Here is a 21,835-nt window from a genome sequence, read left to right as displayed (position 1 = left end):
GGAGAAGCAGCGCCATTAGAACAGCGGACTCAATGGGCCTCGTGCTCGTTCTGTACTTCCTCTTTTGAAAAGAAGAAGTAACTGAGGAATGAAAACACGAGCAGAGAAGCAAAGGTAGGGAGCGTGTTAACCGCCGGTATGATGTAGCTTTATAAGTAGTCCATATTCCAATCATTCTCCCCACCCCCCTTTTCCCTAATATTTCATCCCATTCCAAACTTTACATAAAGAGCAATCCTGTGCTCTCTGGGACAGCATCCCAGGGACCATAGGATATGGTGGGTTCCCACTCCTGTGGTCACATTTTATTATTTATTATTATTTTATTTATTTTATTTTTATACCCCCAATAGCCAAAGCTCTCTGGGTGGTTTACAAAAATTAAAACCATAAAAACCATTCAAAATATAAAACAAACAGTATAAAAGCAAACTATAAAATACAATATTAAAAACACAACCAGGATAAAATCAAGCAGCAATGCAGAAATTAATATAGATTTAAAATACAAATTTAAAATTAAATTGCTAGACTGTTAAAATGCTGAGAAAATAAAAACATCTTCACCTGGCGTCTAAAAGAGTATAGTGTAGGTGCCAAGTGAACCTCTTTAGGGAGCTCATTCCACAGCCGGGGTGCCACAGCAGAAAAGGCCCTCCTCTTGGTAGCCACCTGCCTCACTTGCTTTGGCAGGTGCTCACGGAGAAGGACCCCTGAGGATGACCTAACAGTCCGGGCAGGTACATATGGGAGAAGGCATTCCTTCAGATAGCCTGGCCCCAAGCCGTTTTGGGCTTTAAATGTTAATACCAGCACTTTGAATCAGGCCCAGACCTGGACTGGCAGCCAATGAAGCTGGAAAAGGACTGGCGTGATGTGGTCTCATTGGCCAGTCCCTGTTAATAAACGTGCTGCCCTGTTTTGTACCAGCTGAAGTTTCTGGACCATTTTCAATGGCAGCCCCACGTATGATGCACTGTAGTAATCCATACGAGAGGTTATCAGAGCATGGATAACTGTAGCTAGGCTGTCTCTGTCTAGATAAGTGTGCAGTTGGTATATCAGCCTAACCTGATAAAAGGTGCTCTTTGCCACTGAGTTCACCTGTGCCTCAAGTGACAGTTCTGGATCCAAGAGCACCTCCAAACTACGAACCCAATCCTTTAGGGGGAGTGCAACCACCTCCATAACAGGGTGAACATCACCTAGCCGGACAGGTGAACCACCCGCTAACAGTACTTCTGGACTGAGTCTCAGTTTGTTAGCCCTCATCCAGTCCATTGCCGTGCTCAGGCACTGATTCAGAACAGCCACTGCCTCACCTGGGTTTGATGAAAAGGAGAGGTAGAGCTGGGTGTCATCCACATATTGATGACACCTCAACCCACATCTCCGGATAACCTCTCCCAGCAGTTTCATGTAAATGTTGAACAGCATAGGGTATAAAATAGAGCCCTGTGGAACCCCATGGCCTAAATGCTGTGGCACAGAGCAATAATTCCCCAGGACCACCTTCTGGAATCGGCCATCCAAGTAGGAGCAGAACCACTGCAGCACTGCCTCCCAGCCTAGATAACCTATCCAGAAGGTGGATGGTATCAAAAGCCGCTGAGAGGTCCAAGAGAACCTCTCCTATTTTTTTCTCTATTGAATGAAAAATGTATTTTTAAAGCTAGGATGTTTTGCTCAAGTAGGATAGTCATGTGTCCTATTTTACAGAAGACAGTCTTCTGTTTGAAGGCATTTTCTGTGTCTCGTCCAAGTCTGGTTTAAAAATAAAGAACCATCAGAATGAAGAGCTGGGCCTTGAAGTTCCCTACCAGCACCACCTGAACAGCAGACTGAGCAAGTCACACAGATCACCTGGTCAAAATGGTGAGATGTACTGTATTTCTATTTATATTATAGTAATTATTTCTAAATATAAATTGGCATGTTCACATTTTATGGAAATCTGAATACTTTCTCTTTTGGTGATGTGTTTCCATTTGGGGGATAACTGTAAATGGCCACCCTATTCTCATGTAAAATACAACAAGAAGGCTATAAACACTGATATTTTCTGACAGGCCTACCCAGGCAAATTTTAAGATATTTGACTGTTATTTTAATATTGTATTAGTTTTATATGTTTTAATCAGTTTTATGTATTTTATGGTATTTATATCTAATGCTGTTCCCTGCCTTGATCCAGAGGGAGAGGCAGGTAATAAATTATTATTATTATTATTATTATTATTATTATTATTATTATTATTATTATCAACCAATGGTTGTATATCTGCATAAAAAGGGTTTGATAAAGGTCTCTGTGTTGTTATTAATATTACTCCTTTCAAGAGGCAGTGTCTTTGCTTACAGGCAGAGGGAACCAAACTCTTAACCTTATGCTATGAAACCAACATCATACTTACTAATGGAACATGTGGAAGCCAAGTGACAGACAATGAGAGAAGCTTAATATCTGAATATTAAAAACAACTTAATTTTTCTAATTTAAAATGTCTTTATAGAATTATTAAAGAAACATGATAGGTTGTCATTGCAAGTCTACAAGGGCTGGTAACAGCAGTAGTTTGGCCTTTAGTTATCAATACTGTTTTATATATTATTATTATTATTATTATTATTATTATTATTATCTAAAGTATCGAAGTATTGAACAAAGATTAAAAACAAGACAGTCCCTGTCCACAGGCTTAATCTAAAAGATATGACAGAAATTTAAAAAGGGATGGATCAAAAAGAGGTAAATAAACAAACTCAGGGCCAAGCTAGACATAACGCTAAACACATCATTACCAAACACATCTATGGTTGATTTTTAATAAACTTAAACATAGGTGTGATGAGGTGGTTTAATCCACCACCACCACCGCACCAAAGTTCCAATGAAAATCACATCTTCCAGCTACAATTAGCCTCAGGAATAAAATCCTCCCATTGGTACCAATGGGAGCTGCAGTTTGGGAGGAGCAATTTTTGACAGTACCACAGCAGGAAAGAATGAAACACCCCTCCCCTCTGTACTTCAGTCCTCACAATGCAACACACGCCCGCTATTAATTTAAAATACCAACAACGTAGTCATGGTTTGTAATGATGTGTTTAGTGCCACAATCAGATACAGATCAGAGAGTTATGTGAGGTATTGCACCATGACAGATTTTGAAGAATGACAATGAGCTTGTGATGGATATAAAACTAAGGGCTGGCCCAAGATATTTGGCAGGCTGAGGTGAAGAACAAGATGGTGGCCTTTCGCATTCCATGTACAAAAGCTGACTGGGCTGACAGATGAATCTTACTTCAATACTGGGCATGGGACAGGATTCTCTACTGCCCCTGAAGACAGCAGGCTATCTTAAGGGGCACAGGGCAGGCTGTGTGCCACACACCTCTCTCATGTCGTGTTTTTCAGAACGCTCTTACCTTCCATGGGAGGCAAATGACAAGGCTTGCTAAGTAATCTACAAAGCTTTTATTAAGCGTCTCTTCTACCTGAATAAAGTCTACCCTCTTGGAAACATCCCCCCAGGCAAAACTATGCCAACTACGCAAGACAATTGTCCGTTCAAGAAGAATAAGAAGCTACTTCTCAAACACCCGTAACTTCAAAGCGCCTGGTGTGGTGGCAGATTCTGGCGTAATCTCTCCGACTTTCTCATGCCTTCCTTACGCACCATACGTTTCAGCTTCTGGCAGACCCTAGCATCAGCTAGCTTGTTGGGACGCTCACCCCTGGAAGAAACCTCACTTCCCACTGAGCGTGTAGGATTTGGCCTTGAGGAGATAAGCTCTGGAGAGGGCTGACTTCCAGCTGGGGAATCGCCTGTGAGAGCTTCCTCCCCCACTGGTACAGGCTGGCTGTTGTCTGGTGCTGCGTCTTCTACTTCTAAATCTAATTCTGATTGATTGCCTGAAACATCTTCTCCCAAAACAGGGACAGTAGGGTTAGACATGACATCTGCTGCCACTTCTAACATCTGTCACCTGAGGCGACTGCCTCACCCTACCTAATAGTATGGCCAGCCCTGATGGGACTGGACATGGAATCACTGTAGGGATTGGAGGAGGGGCATTTGCCCCAAATATTTGTCTCCATAATGATTGCTTGCTATTTCCCTTTAGGGTGAACAAATGCTACATTAAGATCTATTCCCATGAGGTACCAAGGACTTTCCTACTACAAATCAAAGTATAAGCATAATTCTTCTCCTCTGCTCAGAAAAATAGCAGCTCAGAGCAGTGCCACATGCCACTGATTTTGAAATGACACCATGTCTTTCCATGGCACTATGATGAAGTACCCTAAAATTAGCCTTCTTACTACTTTGTCAAGACTGCATGCGTGGAGGCAGGCAGCCTGCAGTGAGGAGAGCAAAGAGGCACCGGAGAGGAAAGACCTGGGACCCGCTCACACGCAGGCAGGTCACGCCACTTCACGGTGAGCTGCACTGGCTTCTATTCAAATTTCCACCATGGATTATTTAAACATAAATCCTTTGAGCCTGGATGTTGTGGGATGGAGATAGGGAGGATATTACATTGAAAACAGAAAGCTGTGAAAGCAAAGAGAAAGGAAGGAGTTGTTTTTACTGCCTATGAATTCGTGGGGTGGGCAGTGAGAAGAAGGCATTTCAGTTTAACAGGGAGGGGGAGATGTATATTATTTGATGTCTAGTAAAGTAATAAGTGGTGGTAGTTCAAAGCCTACTAGCACTGCATCTACTGTGAAAAGGAACAAACTTAGTGCTGGGGGGGGAGAAATCTTCCTAAAAATAAGGGCAGCAAGTTTTAACTAGTTAACTTCCAGTAGTAAATCAATCAACTAATGCTGCAATCCTATGCACATTTACCTGGGAGTAGGTCTCATTAACCTCTGAGTAGGCATGTATAGGAAAGATTTAAGTGATTAACTGATTTCCACGACCACCACCAAAACATGCATAGGATTGCATCCTAATGGGTGGAGGTGAGTGCTGATGACAGTTTTTTAATTATTTCTTTAGACTGCTATGGTTTTGGTGTATGACTACAATGGGGAACAACAATATCCTTCCTTCCTTCCTTACAATGCATAGTAGCCTTCATTTATTAAACTGAAAGTTAGGCCACACCTTCAGTCTGCAATCCTATACCCACTTACCGGGGATTAAGCTCCACTAAACTCAATGGCTCTTGCATAGACATGTATAGCAATGGTTCCCAATTAGCTAAGTACTGCGGACCCCTTGTTTTTCAGCTGCCAAGCCATGGAACCCCTACTTTTGAAAAATTTGTTATCTTTATGGTAGTTACCTGTGCTAAGCAATTTTTTGGAGAAAATAAGGGGTAGCCCCTAATAAGCAATGGATTTTAGGGATACTAAAAAACAGACCATAAATTTTGTGATATTTGTGATATAACCACGCAAAAATGACAATGATTTAGTTAGGAATATAAAGACGAATTTAATTTTGCTAACGTCTAGTTTACAATTGAACAAATTATGACATGTCTAGCAGCTACTAAACCTAAATGTGATGGGAGAAATCATGTCTCTTTTTGTCCCGAACAATCCCTTCCACATCAAGTTCAATATTTCCTACTTTTAATCTCAAATCTGGATCAACATCGAGCCGATTTCTATGCTTGTTCTTCATATAACAAAATGTTGAAAATGTTTGTTCCCAAAGATATGTGGAACAAAAGGGAACTAGATGTTTCAAAGCTTTTTCACCTAACTTCTTATAATCAGGAAAAACCTTCACCCAGAATTGGTCTAGTTTATATTCTTTGAAAAATGATTTCAATGAACCATCACAAGTCACGTCAACAAGTGCATCTTGCTCTTCCACAAATAGAGTTGTTAGTTGTACATCACCAAATTCAAAAGGATTCCTTCTCCATGAGTTTTCAGGATTAGGTGAAGGGAAGTAATCTCTGAAGCTAGTCGCTAAATCACGCAGGTGATCAGTGATGTTATATTTTACTTCTGGTAGGAATTCGTCGTCAGTGGACTCCAGAAATGAATGGTGAATATGTGAATGGTGCCACGGACCCCCTGGGTGGGTTACGTGGCCCCCCGGGGGCCACGGACCACCAATTGGGAACCACTGATGTATAGGATTGCACCGTAAAACTTTAATTCGTTTATGGGTGGAGGTGAGAGTTAACGGCACTGTTTTTAATTTGTTTAGCTTACTGTGGTACATGACTACAACAATATGAAATGATCTTTCTTTCAACAATAAATAGTAGCCTTCATTTATTTAACTGAAAATTACATCATACCTCTTTCAAGCTACAGCCCTATATCCACTTACCTGGGAGTAAAACAATGGGAGTTACTTCTGACTAGACATATATAGGATTGCATTGCCATTATTTTAAATAGGTACCAATGTAGAGCTTTGGTAAGGAGCAAATCTTGATTCAATTTAATTTATTTATTTATTTATTTAATTACATTTATATACCGCCCCACAGCCGAAGCTCTCTGGGCGGTTTACAATTTGCTTAATGACTGCTAATTAATCAACTAAAAAATATGATAGCCCTAAGGGGAAAAAAATGGAAGTACGAAGTAGGCCCTTTTTCCCTACCGACTGGATTTTCTCTCTCCTATCAGAATATTTCTTGGAAGACAAAATACTCATTTTGGAACAAAGACTGTTCTAACAATGCAGAAACAGTTGTACATTAAATGAGAGAAATGGGGAAACATTGAGAGAGACTAGATGGTAATGAATGGCGGTATGGCAGTGGATCAACACTTAGCTTATGGAGGGGGTGGGCAGAATCTGATAAAAAAACTTCAGGAAGAAAAGAAACCTCACAATATTTGTTTATTAGTAAGGGGTGTCTATATGGGGGGAAAGACCTGGGTTGGCTCCAGAGTGGTGCTGTGTTGTTTATATGACACAGAAGCCATTGCAGAGCTATCCCAGGGCTTTCCCCCGAAGTTCCGAAATAAAGAAGCCAAGACTTACCCCGACTTTTTCCTATGCGGCGAGGCGACGATGGTGCATCTCTGTCTGTCGCCACTCTGGACTTGTGGGGGGGGGGGCATGGCTGAGCAGATGGCAACCCCTGATTGGTCACCATCTACCCGGACAGGAAGGAGAGGGAGGGCCAGCAAGCCAAATGGCTGCTGGAATGCCTCCATGCTTCTCCAGAATGGGGAGAAGGATGCTTGGCAGGGAATGTGAAAAGAAAAGGTAAAAAAAAGAAAAAATGGAGGGGCGCATAGCTGCATGGTGGTGCATGGGTGTGGCAGTGACTCCTCTGATTCAATCCCCGTGCTCGCTCCTTAGCATGGGGACAACCTGCAGGAGGGCAAGTCCATGGTTTGGGGGGCTTGTGCCGCTAATGCGTTGCAGTGAAGACAGCCCTCAAGAAAACTGTGTGGACTGCTGAATGGTAGGCAAATGAACTACAAGAAGTGGGAGCCCTATCCACCAACAGTAGCTCTTCCTTACCTATGTAAGAAACACTGAAGATTTCAAAGGCTAGTGGTTGTGAAAAAAGAGGATTCCCAGTTGTATCCTTTAACCCAGGGGTAGGCAACTTGTGTCCCTCCAGAAGTTTTGGATTGCAATTCCCGTCAGCCCTAACCAGCATAACCAATGGTGAAGTATGATGGGAATTGTAAGTAAAAACATCTGGAGTGACACAAGTTCCCTACCCTTAATCCATTTAAAAACTATCAAAACATGCAGGCATAAGGCAATTCATTATGGAAGCCATTTCAGCCGCTGGAACTCCCTCCATAATCCTATTTAAGTTGCGTTTGGTTCTATTCTGAGGCTTCCCTGGGATAATTTTCTTAATGTAATAGAAAGCAGTGGTACATTTCCCAGTAAACCTTTTTAGTAATGAAAAAGAGAGCACCCTTTATCCATGGGAACATAAGGAATAGCCCAGGTTTCCTGTGCTATTTAAATAGTTGCTCTACCATTTTTGTGGAAGAATGGAGTAGTAAATGAAGCCATAAGTATCAGTCAAAATAATGAAATGCTGTTCCCTGTTTCTACCTATTTTGTCTCTACAAAGTGAGGAGCAACATAGTAGCCAACCAGCGTCTTGTTCTTCAGTTCATCTTCAGCAGTGGAGAATTGGTGAGTGGTGATAACTTGTACCTCCTCTCTAAACGCTGGATGGTACTTGTGATAATGTTGCAGCCACCTGGGACAGTTGTCAGTGCTCAGATGTTCAGAGGGCAACACCACGAAACATCACAAAGTTGGAGAAGCTATGATGCCTAGACTGTAAATGCAGGTTGCTTCTCATTCCGTTTGTGGATCAAAGCGAGCCCTCATCTGTACGACAGTGGGATAGCTCCTCATTAAATAAAAACCCGATTTTTCGTTGATTCGAATGTAGGTAAAGAGTGTCACACTGCAGCAGCAACAGCGATTTATTTCCTGAATTATTATTTTTATAGTGAGTTATTAATGCGCACATAAGCATTATAGCATTATCCCATATACAATGATAAAGAGTAGACGCCAACAAAGCTATAAATCTTATCTGCGGAGCTTCGCAGACTAATATAACACCCAAACTGAGCGGGAGCGGGAGGGGACGAGGCTACAGAGGGAAAGAAACAACGTCCACGAACCGGGAGCGGGGGGGACGAGGCTACAGAGGGAAAGGAAGGATGCTGTCTGTCTGTTTCCCACTTTGTTTCCATTGCTCCCCATAAGGAAATTCAAAGAATCAGCCTCCACGAACTGGGATGGGGGGATGGGGATGAGGCTACAGAGGGAAAGGCAGGAGGCAGCAGAACACGTCTCCTCGTCTGGCTGCCCATTTCCCTCTTTCTTTTTGTGAACCGCCCAGAGAGCTTCACATATTGGGTGGTACAGAAATGCAATAAAAATATATATAAATAGAGGAATAAATTTATTTTAAGAAGCTTTCTCTGTGGAGCTCTGCAGAGAAACTTCAAACTAAAATCAGTGCGAATGAAAGAGGCAGCAAATTGGTGCAAAATTGGGAAATGTGCCAATCTTGTTGTCCTACCCTTATGGGGCATGTCTATACGCTTCTTTACACCACTGTAAATGTGCAGTTTCACGTTTTACGACACATGACATAGCCGCAAATGCGAAGCCATCCAGGAAACTCTGCTCCAAAAAAGTCAGGCATTTACTCAAACTTTTTTGACAGTGGAGGCGGCTCGGCGGCTCTAAAAAAGTTTTAAAAAAACATTAAAATGGGGGGAGAGCAGAGGAACAATGCCGTTCCTCCCCCCCCTTTAATAATAAATATAAATGCGGGTGGGTGTGGAGGACCGGACAACCTCCAATGCTGCTCGGTCTGCACTCCCTCTTGCGTCCTCCTCTGGCTGCCTTGTTCCTTCCTCCTGTTTTTATTTTTCATTATGTCAATCTGCGGAGCTCCGCATATAGAGCTTATTGAATTTAAACAAATGCGGAGGAACAGGCAGCCAGATGGAGAAGACGTTTTTCCTTCTCTATGAATCTGCGGAGCTCCGCAGATAGGGCTCAATAAATTTAAAAAGTGGGGGGGGGGGAGAACGGCCCTGTTCCTTTCCTCCCACCCCTGTTTCTTTAAAAAAAAAACTTTTCAAGAGGTGCCAGGCAGGAAAAATCACACTTGCCTTCCTTCCTGTGCAGATGCCGGGAAGGAAGGCAAGTGCAGGTGCAGGGCGCCTCCCAGCACCAAAGCACCTCCATAAAGGCAGGGTCATGGTCATTGTAAGCCCTTATTACCCTACGCAGTAATTTTTATTTTTCAGCATTTATTTATTTATTGCATTTTTATTCCGCCCAATAGCTGAAGCTCTCTGGGCAGTTTACAAAAATGACACTGGCAAACAAAATAACAACATTGGGTTGTTTCAGACTTGGACTTTCCAGACACAGAAGATGTTTTGGTTCAGCAAAGGCTTCTGTGAACTGAAGGGGGAGGCAATTTTAGCAAATACCCCATTTCTCTTGCAGCACTATCCTTTGGAGCAGATGGGGAGGGCAACCAGAGCTGCAGAGAGGATTCAGCAAAAAATGGCTCCCCTTCTTCCATTCACAGACTCCACTGGATCAAAGAGTCATCTGGGAATAGAAGGACACAGTCCCACTACAAATTATTTTTCTGCAAAACAACTCACCCTAATTTGTTCTCTCTGTGTCTCTTTCTAAGTGTACTTGTTGCTTTTGGCTGTCTCAGAAAACTTTTATTTTCACAAACACATTGGCCAGAATCCACCACAGAGTATGCACACACACTTGGGGTCTTTCTACACCTAAGGATTAGCCCAGAAAAATGGAGGGATCATCCCTACCTGCTCCTGGGATCCCATGTGTGTCATTTGGATGCACAGGGATGATCCCGGGGGAAAAGGCATATGTAGAAACGGCTTTGGAAGTAAGATACATTGAATTTGGTGAGATCTACGTCTGAGTAAACAAGCATATAAACATGCTGCACAGTCCACAAAATTCCACCTTCCCACAAATAAGCACAAACAATGGGTTGGATCCAGTTTTAGGCATGTGCAACAGGAGTGGAAGTTGAGCTGTGGTGTGGGAATTCATGGAGATTCCCCATAGTTGGTCAAAAGGCATGTTTTCTGAGTGGAGCCCTTCCATCCATGGAAGGCAGATCCTGGATCCAACCCAGTATGTTTCCAATGTATTATGGATAGAGCTACTAAAATATGAACATTCCATTAGAATGATTTATGGACTTATTATCACCACCGAGTCATTTCTTTTCCTGAGAGACGGCTAGCTCTAACTTGGCTTCTCTGTGGAATCTGTGAAAGCCATGAGCCACTAAATAGTTAATTAATGGTTATCATAAACCTTGTGGGTTTTCTAATAAGTTCGTAACAGCAAGGAGATAGAAATAGCCCATTTACAACTTTAATTGTAAACTGATTAGAAATGAACCTAGAAATAGACTTTGTTCCTAACCACTGCTGTTCTTTATCATCTATCAGAGGAGTGTGATTTGTACAAGGTGATGACTGTTTATTTAATTAGCTGGTTCTTTCAGTTAAGGGGGAATCTACAGCAGCTTTCTTTAAAAGATATTTAGAATATGTAAGAAGGATATGTGTGTGTGTGTGTGTGTGTGTGTGTGTGTATGTATAGAGAGAGAGATTCATTTTATTTTTATTTTTTATATATATTTTTTATTATTTAACAACACATAATAAATCATATACATACATTTATTTATTATTTATTTATTATATTTTTATACCGCCCAATAGCCGAAGCTCTCTGGGCGGTTCACAAAAATTAAAACCATCATAAAACAACCAACAGGTTAAAAACACAAATACAAAATACAGTATAAAAAGCACAACCAGGATAAAACCACGCAGCAAAATTGATATAAGGTTAAAATACAGAGTTAAAACAGTATAATTTAAATTTAGGTTAAAATTAAGTGTTAAAATACTGAGTGAATAAAAAGGTCTTCAGCTGGCGACGAAAAGAGTACAGTGTAGGCGCCAGGCGGACCTTTCTGGGGAGCTCATTCCACAACCGGGGTGCCACAGCAGAGAAGGCCCTCCTCCTAGTAGCCACCTGCCTCACTTCCTTTGGCAGGGGCTCACGGAGAAGGACCCCTGAGGATGACCTAACAGTCCGGGCAGGTACATATGGGAGGAGGCGTTCCTTCAGATAGCCTGGCCCCGAGCCGTTTTGGGCTTTAAATGTTAATACCAGCACTTTGAATCAGGCCCAGACCTGGACTGGCAGCCAATGAAGCTGGAAAAGGACTGGCGTGATGTGGTCTCATTGGCCAGTCCCTATTAATAAACGTGCTGCCCTGTTTTGTACCAGCTGAAGTTTCTGGACCATTTTCAATGGCACCCCCACGTATGATGCACTGTAGTAATCCATACGAGAGGTTATCAGAGCATGGATAACTGTAGCTAGGCTGTCTCTGTCTAGATAAGTGTGCAGTTGGTATATCAGCCTAACCTGATAAAAGGTGCTCTTTGCCACTGAGTTCACCTGTGCCTCAAGTGACAGTTCTGGATCCAAGAGCACCTCCAAACTATGAACCCAATCCTTTATGGGGAGTGCAACCACCTCCATAACAGGGTGAACATCACCTAGCCGGACAGGTGAACCACCCGCTAACAGTACCTCCATCTTGTCTGGATTGAGTCTCAGTTTGTTAGCCCTCATCCAGTCCATTACCGTGCCCAGGCACTGGTTCAGAACAGTCACTGCCTCACCTGGGTTTGATGAAAAGGAAAGGTAGAGCTGGGTATCATCCGCATATTGATGACACCTCAGTCCACATCTCCGGATAACCTCCCCCAGCGGCTTCATGTATATGTTAAACAGCATAGGGGATAAAATAGAGCCCTGCGGAACCCCATGGCTTAGGAGCCACAGCACAGAGCAATAATCCCCCAGCACCACCTTCTGGAATCGGCCATCCAAGTAGGAGCGGAACCACTGCAACGCAGTACCTCCAACTCCCAGCTCAGACAACCTATCCAGAAGGATACCATGGTCGATGGTATCGAAGGCCGCTGAGAGGTCTAGGAGAACCAACAGGGTCACACTCCCCCTGTCTCTCTCCCGACAGAGGTCATCCCACAGGGCGACCAAGGCAGTTTCCGTTCCAAAACCAGGCCTGAAACCCGATTGAAATGGATCTAGATAATCTGTTTCATTCAAGAGTGCCTGGAGTTGTCCTGCAACCACCCGCTCAAGCACCTTGCACAGGAAAGGGATATTAGCCACCGGCCTGTAGTTGTTAACATCCTTCGGGTCCAGATTAGGCTTCTTCAGGAGTGGTCTAATTACCGCCTCTTTTAAAGAGGCCGGCACCACTCCCTCTCTCAAGGAGGTATTTACAAACTCCTGGACCCAGCCGGCGATTCCCTCCTTATTTGATGTAATGAGCCACGAGGGGCAAGGATCAATCACACAGGTGGTCGATCGGACTTGGCCAAGCACCTTGTCCACATCCTCGGGCCTCAATAACTGAAACTCATCCAATAAAACTGAGCCAGACGGCGCTCTGAACGCCTCTACTAGTGGTGCTGCATTAAGTGTGGTGTCCAATTCATGACGAATCTGAGCGACTTTATCTTCAAAGTGCCGTGCAAAACTCATCACAGCGTGCTACCGAGGGTTCAACTATCTTACGCCCTGGCCCAGAGTGTAACAGGCCACGAACCACTCGGAAAAGCTCCGCCGGACGACACTGAGAAGACGCAATGCTGGTGGAAAAGAACTGCCTCTTTGCCACCCTCACTGCCACAGAGTAGGCTCGATAGTGAGCTCTAACCCGTGTTTGATCAGACCCAGCACGAGTTTTCCTCCACCTGTGTTCTAGCCGTCTTGCTTCATTGCCCTCAGCTCAGGTGTATACCAAGGAGCTGACCGGGCTCTGCTCAGAGGAAGAGGATGCTTGGGCGCGATCGTGTCAACCGCCCGAGTCATCTCTGCATTCCACAGAGCGACCTGGGCTTCGACAGGAGCACCGGCCATATCAGCAGGAAAATCCCCCAGAGCTCTCTGGAATCCATCGGAGTCCATTAGCTTCCGGGGGCGGACCATTTTAATAGGCCCCCCACCCTTGCAGAGGGGAAAGGCCGCCGAGAGTCTAAACCTCAGTAGGAAGTGATCTGACCATGACAAGGGGGTAGATGTTAGTTCCCCCACTTCCAAATCACCATCCTCCTGCCCAGTTGAGAAAACCAGATCAAGCGTGTGTCCCTTTGCATGTGTTGGGCCGATGACATGTTGAGACAGCCCCATGGTTGTCATGGCAGCCATGAAGTCCTGAGCCGCTCCGGATACAGCAGCCTCGGCATGGAAGTTGAGATCCCCCAGAACCACCATCCTGGGGGTCCTCAACACCAGGTCCGAGACAACCTCCGTCAGCTCAGGCAGGGAGACTGTTGGGCAGCGGGGTGGACGGTACATCAGCAGAATCCCTAATCTGTCTCGAGTACCCAACACACAGTACAAACACTCCAGACCAGCACTCGACTGAACAGGAAGCCTAGAGAGGGAGATTGTATTCCTATAGGCCACGGCAACCCCCTCTCCCCGGCCCTCGAGTCTGTGCTGGTGCTGCACCGAGTACCCAGGAGGGCAGAGCTGGGTGAGAGCAACACACACACCCAGTTCACCCACCCAGGTCTCAGTGATGCATACCAGGTCAGCCCCCTCATCCACAATCAGATCATGGATGAGGGAGATTTTATTCTGGACTGACCTGGCGTTCAGCAGCAGCAGCACCAGACCCGGGAGCAAGCTGATATGGCCGCCAGGAACTATCCGGTTGGGGTAGGAACCAGAAGAGGGAATAGCTGTAAGGAATCTATCCCCTCTTCTCCTCATCTGGCCTGTTCCTCCCCTAGCACCATACCTCCCCCTACCCATGACCACAGTTATGTGGGCATCCCCATATCCCCCAGAGCTCCCCAGGCACATATTAAAAAGTAATTAAAATGTATTTTACAATTTGCTGCTGGTTGACTGGTTGGAGATCTTCACAGGTACAGCAGTATGGTAGCTCCTATGTGCGGCGCCAAGTGCGGCGCCAAGTGCGCCGAGGCGCTGCCTCTGGCAGGCTGCAGATGTACCTGGAGAAAGAGGGTGAAGCACTTGGTCAGCTGACGCCCAGCAGGTGAGGGGAGAGACTGCAGAGGCAAGCCCCAGCAGTCTCTGTTCTTCTTTCCCCCCCACCAGCCAAACACATAACACAACATTCCTCTTATTTCTTAGCTATACGTTCTACTTCTTAACTAACTCACATTAATAAGTGCCCCCCACCCTCGGGATCTTATTCTAGTTTCCAAAATTGCATTGAATCTTCTGGCGGTGTTCCTCTCCCTTTTAACAATACATGTTCTAGGAACAATTTCCATATCTCTTCAAAATCATTGTTTTTTTTATTATTCCCCTTCTAAATCGAATATTACATGTTAATTTATCATTTATAGCAATATCCCATATTTCTTTATACCAATTTTCTATATCATAATCTCCTTGAACCTTCCAATTTCTGGATATCATTAACCTTGCAGCTGTTAACAGGTTCGTTATTAATTCTTTTTCCATCTGATTACATTTAAGATTTCCATACATTGATAGTAATGCTACACTTGGTGTTTCTTCTAAATCCATTCCAGTTATTTCATTTATTTCTCTATACACCATTTTCCATAATTTTTGTACATGTTCACAATTCCACCTCATATGTATATACATTCCTTTCTCCTGAAGAGATTCATTTTAAACATGATATAAGTGGTTTCAGTGAACACATATTCTCTGACCTAAGAATAAATACCTTGAGTCATTTTCTGACATTGAGCTCCAATACACCAGCATTTTATCGCATTTTCATCCTGCCTTGTTTACCGTTTTGCCCTGTGATACTCACATGACGTCGTCCCTGTCCTGCAGTCGTCTCGTCTCTTCCCCTCCATTTTCCGTGGTTTTCTAGGGTGGGGAAAGTGCGGTATTTTTTCTCTACATGGGATAAAACCGCTCTTCTGTCCCCATGTATTGCCGTCCTCATGCTATGTTGCAAAGCCTCCCTTCTTGGGGGCATCTGCATTGAAGTGCAGTCTTGTTGACAAAATAGGAGGTCATGCTGAGTTTCTCGAATGAACAGTCTTGTGCTGAGTTGCTCAAATGGACTTCCGCTGCTCCAACCCCACTCTCATTGCGGTTTCTCCCCCTTGAAAGGTAGAAATGGTGCCTAATCGATCAAACACTAAATTGTTAAAACAATAGACAACAAAACCAAAGTGGGGGGAGGCGTCCACGTCCAACAACCACAAAAGCAATGAACTGGAGGGGGAGGGAAAGGAACGTGGTGGGGTGAGTGCAGTGGCGATAACAGGAAGTGTGAGCCAGTGCAGTTCAAAAGGTAAACAAGGTGAAACGACGCAACAACGCACGCACTTGAAAGTGACCAGCACTTGATGCGCTAATGAAACAGAGGTGGAAATCGTGAATGCATACCAGGAAAAAGAAGTAGGTGTGATGGAGCTCATTGATTTCTGAAAAAAATGAATGCGAGGAAGAGAAGAGTGACTGGGGATGTATCCGCCAGTCTCATTCCCAATCTTCATGCTTTCAAAGGTACCATTTGTATACCAGAATGTACTCATATACCAGAATGTACAGAGGCTTCTGTATACACAATATGAGAGCTTCAAATTTCCATAGTCCTAATTCAGATGTAGAAAAGCATTCAGGCACATGTAGGACTCCATGCAAAAACATGAAGGCAATCCTACACACACACACACAAACACACACCATCCATGACTTCATTCCTATGCAAATGAGTGTCAGGAAAGGGGTTTGAAATGGAGTGACAAATAGGACCAGCTCAAGACATTTTGCTGCCTGAGGCAAAGAACAAGAAGGCACCCCCCTTTCCATTCCATGTACAAAAGCCGACTGGACTGGCAGTTGAATTTTACTTCAATATTAGGGATAGGACGGCATCCTCCACTGCACCTGAAGGCAGCACACGAGCTTGGCAGGATGAATGGCACACAGCTCTCTCCTCAAACAACTTGCTGCCGCCTCCCATCATCTGCCGCCTGAGGCAACTGCCTCAATCTGCCTAATGGTAGGGCTGGCTCTGGTGTGAAACATTCGCCATACTTTAGAAGATATGTCTGTCTTCACCGTAATCTGAAAACATGTCATATGATACGGCTCTTAATATACATTCGTAGCCTGTATACAAAGAAATTCATTTGATAGAGCCCCCATCCCGTAAATATCTACCCCAATAAAAATGCCTGACAGACTCAAATTTGGCAGACCTCCAAGGGAAGGAAGTTCCTAAGCCAGGGTGTGGCCAGCAGCAAGAGCAACGTTCTAAATAACTTCTGCATTTGTATCTGACACATGGAGGGCACTATCAAGTGGCCAGCCTCAGCTGACTGAAGGAATTGTGTGAGGACATATCAAGAGGAGATATTTATAGGCAGACTTCACATAAGTTTTAGAAACCTATCACCTACTTAGAACTTTTACATGTTAAAATGCATCAACTGCTGCTACCAGCATCACTTTACTCCCACTGATGGAGTTTTCCACTGAACACCAACTTCATATATTTATCCCCAAAGCTCTAGTTTTGTAGAACTATAAACAGAATGTCCACAGTATAGAGGTGCATCCACTACAGGAATCTTATCCTCCAAATCACGCACACACACAAACCCTACACAGGTGTCTGTGTTGACCATAAGAAAAAATCCAAAATTCATATTGGTGTAATACCTTTATTAGGCCAACCAAAAGATCAAAAGAAGTGCAAGCTTTTGAGATCCCCATATCTCTTCATCAGCCAAGGTGTTACCAAAAGCAGCTGCACATCCAACCCATGACCATCATCACATGACCTGTAGAGCCCAATTTGAATGTCTGAAGACCCTTATAGACCCCCCCCCCATTCCATCTTGGGACTCTGAACATGCAGACCGTAACCCTATGCAATCTTTCAAAACCTTCAGATCTCTTTAGCAGGCAGGATGTTTCAAAAAGCAGGTGAAGCAGAGGGGGATAGGGGAGGAGAAAGAACTGACTTGATGGTGAAGTTACAGCAGCCCTATGTAAGCATTCACCTGCTTGTGTGGAGGGTAAAAGTGTGGAGGGGAACATGGATGCCCCACTTACAACATCACTGTGCTCTCGGCTGTCAGTCAAACCACACAAGAGGTTCCATGTTAGTAAAACTTGATAAGGCAGGGTTCATGGAACCTCTGTAAATGCATTCAGATGAATGGGCTTACAGAGCTCTTTACAGAGCTTCCTGACAAATGTACAGGGACATTGGGGGCAGGGCTTATGTGTGCGCCCACATCCCCCTTCACTTTTTTTCCTACATGTGAGCAGAGGGCTACTGTGACTTCATCATCAAGTCAGATTTTTCTCCTCCCCTATTCTTCCAACAAACCTGCCTTTTGTAACATCATGCATGATGAAGAGATCTAAAAAACTTGAAAGCTTACACATGTTTTGTGATCTTTTGGTTGGCCTAATAAAGGTATTACATTATTATGGATTAAGGAATCCTGTTGTACAAGGGAGGCCGAATAGATGCACAGCTGTTGCCTCTCCTATGGCCTACAGCAGAAACTCCATGCTGTGTCCATGGAAGACTTCTGGTAGAATTGCATGGAGAACGCTTTTAAATGCCCATGCTACAATATTTGTAACTACAGTGGAGACACACAGACAAATGACTGTGATTTAAAAACTAAAAACTTTAGGAAGTAAAGTATACCAATTATAGTATATTTCATGACTTACACCAGAAGTTAGATTCACAGATGGTTATTGTAGTCCTCTTTGGGAGAAGGCTGGGTGAGTCAGTCCTACTACACTATGGGCTTCTCTAAATGAGCAATTTATAGCATACTTGTGACTGGCCACTCACGGACGTTTGTGGGTTGATTGCATGATGCTGTAAACCTCCAGTGCCTCTCTCATAATTTGGAAGGATTTCTGCAGCTTAAATTGAAATGGAGAAAAACTAGTACCAAAAAAGACCCCCTTTCCATTTCAACATGAAATGAGGAAATCACGCTATAAGAAGAGGCAGACCACAGCACCATCTTGTGCTGTATAAATGAAACATATAGAACTCCTGGGTAAAGTGGGGAGAGAGGAATGGAAGTGTGTGTAAAGAGAGCACACCGTGATTGTGGGATGAAAACTAACGCTGTGCTGAAAATTTCAACCATTCCATTTTCAGCATTTCGCGGGGGTGGGTAGGGAAACTGAAAACTCAGATGAGAGATGCTAGGAGAGGTGAGAATTTTGGAGAATTTTCTCCTTGGGGAGGGGAACATGGTTTCCACATAACTTTTAAATGTAGCCAGTTGTTGAGGGGTCTACTTTCTTCCTTTTAAAAAAAAAAACTCCCCTGGCATTTCCAGGAGCCCAGGAATTCTTCCTGAATGCTTATTGGAGGGGGAAAGAGGTCACAAGGACTCTAATAGGCATTCACTAATAATTTCTGAGCTCCTGGAAATGCCGGGGGTGGTTTTTTCAAAAAAACAAAACTAAACTAAAAAATAGAGAGAGGGGCCCTCAGCAATCAACTACACTTTAAAAAGGTATGTGGAAACCCTGTCCCCCTCCCCAAATTTCCCCCCTCCCTGTGAAAGAAGCAGAAAAAACAATGCCTCTTTCGCAGGGAGAGAGAAAGTTCCCAAAAATAGGGGGCAGGATGTGGTGCAGCACTAACAAAAATGGAAGCAGAAAGCCATGGCAAATTTGCAGGATTTCATGTGGAAATGCTCTATATCTCCAGTTTCCACCACCAAACAACCACACACATGTGAATGTGGTGCTGTGGCTTCCACCATAGCTGTAAGCAGTGAGTGACCTCTTTTTGCACTCTTGCTCCGTCACACTCGTTGGCACCAACACCAGAATCTCAAAGCTTAAAAAAATCCTGAGCCACCAGCTTAAGCCTTCTGCCATCCTATCCCCCACCCACACCCCATGGTAATTGTCTTAACTCCCCCCTCCTCTTATGATGGCAGTTCAGAATACTTGAGGGGGAGATTTATTTATTTATTTATTTATTTATTTATTTAGAATATTTAGAATATTTATATATCGCTCCCCATTGATGGCTGTTCTCCCCCTTAAGATGCAGTTCAGCAGTGTGCTTATTATTATTATTATTATTATTATTATTATTTATTTATATAGCACCATCGATGTACATGGTGCTGTACAGATAACACAGTAAATAGCAAGACCCTGCCGCATAGGCTTACAATCTAATAAAGTTGTAGTAAACAATAAGGAGGGAAAGAGAATGCAAACAGGCACAGGGAAGTGTAAACAGGCACCGGGAAGGGTGAAGCTAACAGTATAGAGTCAGAACAAACTCAAAGTTTAAAAGCTATAGGGAAAAGAAAAGTTTTTAGCTGTGTTTTAAAAGCTGTGATTGAGTTGGTAGTTCTCAAGTGTTCTGGAAGAACATTCCAGGCATGAGGGGCAGCAGAGGAAAATGGACGAAGCCGAGCAAGGGAAGTAGAGACCCTTGGGCGGGCAAGAAGCATGGCATCGGAGGAGCGAAGAACACGAGCGGGGCAATAGTGTGAGATGAGAGAGGAGAGATAGGCAGGAGCTAGACCGTGAAAAGCTTTGAAGGTCAACAGGAGAAGTTTATATTGGATTCTGGAGTGAATTGGGAGCCAATGAAGAGATTTCAGAAGCGGAGTGACATGGTCAGAGCGGCGGGCCAGGAAGATGATCTTAGCGGCAGAGTGGTGGACAGAGACCAGCGGACTGATGTGAGATGAGGGGAGGCCAGAGAGAAGGAGGTTGCAGTAGTCCAACCGAGAGATAACCAGTGCGTGAACGAGAGTCTTGGCAGAAGAGACAGACAAAAATGGTCGAATCCTGGCAATATTATACAGGAAGAAACGACAAGATTTAGCTACTGCCTCGATATGAGGAATAAAGGAGAGCGAGGAATCAAATATAAAGCCAAGGCTACGAGTTTCCTTGCCCGGAGTAAGCGTGACATCGTTGACAGTAAGAGAGAATAAGATGCAGTTCAGCAGTGTGCTTTGTACAAAGATCCACCAGTTTATATTAGTGGGACCCAAATGTGAATGGAACCCTACCCTAAGGTTGGTTGTACCAGTATCATTTCCTTTCTTTCTTTTTAGAGGAGAAAGAGGCAGTGAAACAAAGGAGAAAGTTATATGAATACTGTACAAAATTAAAAGTGGGATTCTGTGATAAAGGATAGGCTGAAGATTTGCCTTGTAAAGTTCTCATTACTTTCACATCTTTCTCGATTTAAACTACTATGGGAAACTTCAAAAATGTCCTTCACACACAATGCTTCTTTCCCCTCTAGGCCCCTCTTAGTAGCCGTTCTATAAGAAGGAGCAATCTGAACAATGGACTTCAGTAATCACCACCTGGTGCCTTTACATAAGAAATCAACAGAAGAACAATTTGCCGCATAAAATACAAAGATACAAATCCATGCAATCTGCCAGTACCTAACAAACTAAAACACGTCTTATTGTTCTCATAAAATATTATGAGAACCATAAAATGAGTAAGTTGCATCTTCCAGATTAAAATAATAAAATCACCAGCTTTCCTCTTATCCATGTGGCATTTTTTCTACACATATGATATAAAGACCCTCCATTGAAGCTTAACATTCATGCTAATTGTCCAGGATTGATTTCTAGGAAGTACTTGAATGTATAAAATAAATAATGTATAGTGACTATAGAATAAGGATGAGGTTTAACCTAACACCGAGTAGCTTATATATATTTGTTCAGTTACAATTCTCTCAAAGCTAAAATGTTTCTTCAGTTTCTCCCTCTCATAAATAATCCATGTTAGTATATATATTTTTATTTTCCTTTGGATCTTTTCCAGAATATTACCATCTTTCATAAACAGTGAAATCTTAATTAAAAAGATTAGAACTACAACGTGCATTAATTTTTAAACCAATACTTTCCCCAATAATTGGAAGTGGCAGTTAGATAGTATTGCAAGCAACTGTTACGTATGGTTATTGTTCTGTTTTTTCTTAAAGTTTTCTGATAGCTTCATTAAAATTTTAGAGACTTACCCAATTAACTGATTTATTGATTTATTTTAAATCATTTGTTCTAAGTTTATGAGCCGCTCTGTTCAACTGCTGTCTTCCTTGCGGGAGAAAAAATTGGCATGGGTAGCACTGAAAAGAAAGAAACTTAATTTCATGGCTAGAGAGTTTGCACACCGACGTTTTTTTCTAGGAAAACCAGTGTACTAACCATTCTAAAACTGTTTGTGTTAACACATGGTTTGTTATATCAGACTAT

General features: G+C 43.3%; 2 protein-coding genes across 2 annotated transcripts in view; both read left to right on the top strand.

The window, feature by feature from the left end:
* LOC134403036 (cytochrome c oxidase subunit 5B, mitochondrial-like) overlaps nucleotides 1-21,835 on the top strand; it is a 176,181-nt gene that overhangs the window by 59,038 nt on the left and 95,308 nt on the right. The gene's annotated exons all lie outside the window — the stretch shown is intronic.
* MYPN (myopalladin) overlaps nucleotides 4,379-21,835 on the top strand; it is a 102,573-nt gene continuing 85,116 nt past the window's right edge. Inside the window, exon 1 of the mRNA XM_063133057.1 lies at nucleotides 4,379-4,447. The gene's annotated coding sequence lies outside the window, so the exon portion shown is untranslated. The remainder of the gene's footprint in view (nucleotides 4,448-21,835) is intronic.

Source organism: Elgaria multicarinata, chromosome 8, assembly GCF_023053635.1.
Source record: "Elgaria multicarinata webbii isolate HBS135686 ecotype San Diego chromosome 8, rElgMul1.1.pri, whole genome shotgun sequence".
NCBI lineage: Eukaryota > Metazoa > Chordata > Lepidosauria > Squamata > Anguidae > Elgaria > Elgaria multicarinata.
The sequence above is the reverse complement of the archived record's forward strand: the minus strand, read 5'-3'. Positions and strand labels throughout refer to the sequence as shown.